This window comes from Brassica oleracea, chromosome C1 (genome assembly GCF_000695525.1).
Source record: "Brassica oleracea var. oleracea cultivar TO1000 chromosome C1, BOL, whole genome shotgun sequence".
Lineage (NCBI taxonomy): Eukaryota > Viridiplantae > Streptophyta > Magnoliopsida > Brassicales > Brassicaceae > Brassica > Brassica oleracea.
The window spans coordinates 43,622,382-43,622,686 of record NC_027748.1 but is presented as its reverse complement, the minus strand read 5'-3'; positions in this window follow the sequence as shown (position 1 = coordinate 43,622,686).

Below are 305 nucleotides of genomic sequence, written 5' to 3'. Positions count from 1 at the left end.
TTCATGTAATCCCTAAATTGATGGAATAACCAGTGTAGAATCGTCTTTTTCTTGAAAAACGAAGACAACAAAGGCTCCAAACCTCTTTGAACATCATCATCATAGGTTAGTGTAGGATGAAACTATGCATTAAAACAATATTGTAATATTTTTTGAAATTTTTTTCAAAACCCCTTTGAAAATATTGAGTTTTTGGGATATACTTTATATACTGAAGCTATAATCTTTAGTGTTGTTTTAAATTTCTAACCACATTCTACATTTGTATTTATGTATTTTAAGCCCTTTTTCATGGTATATGGGAA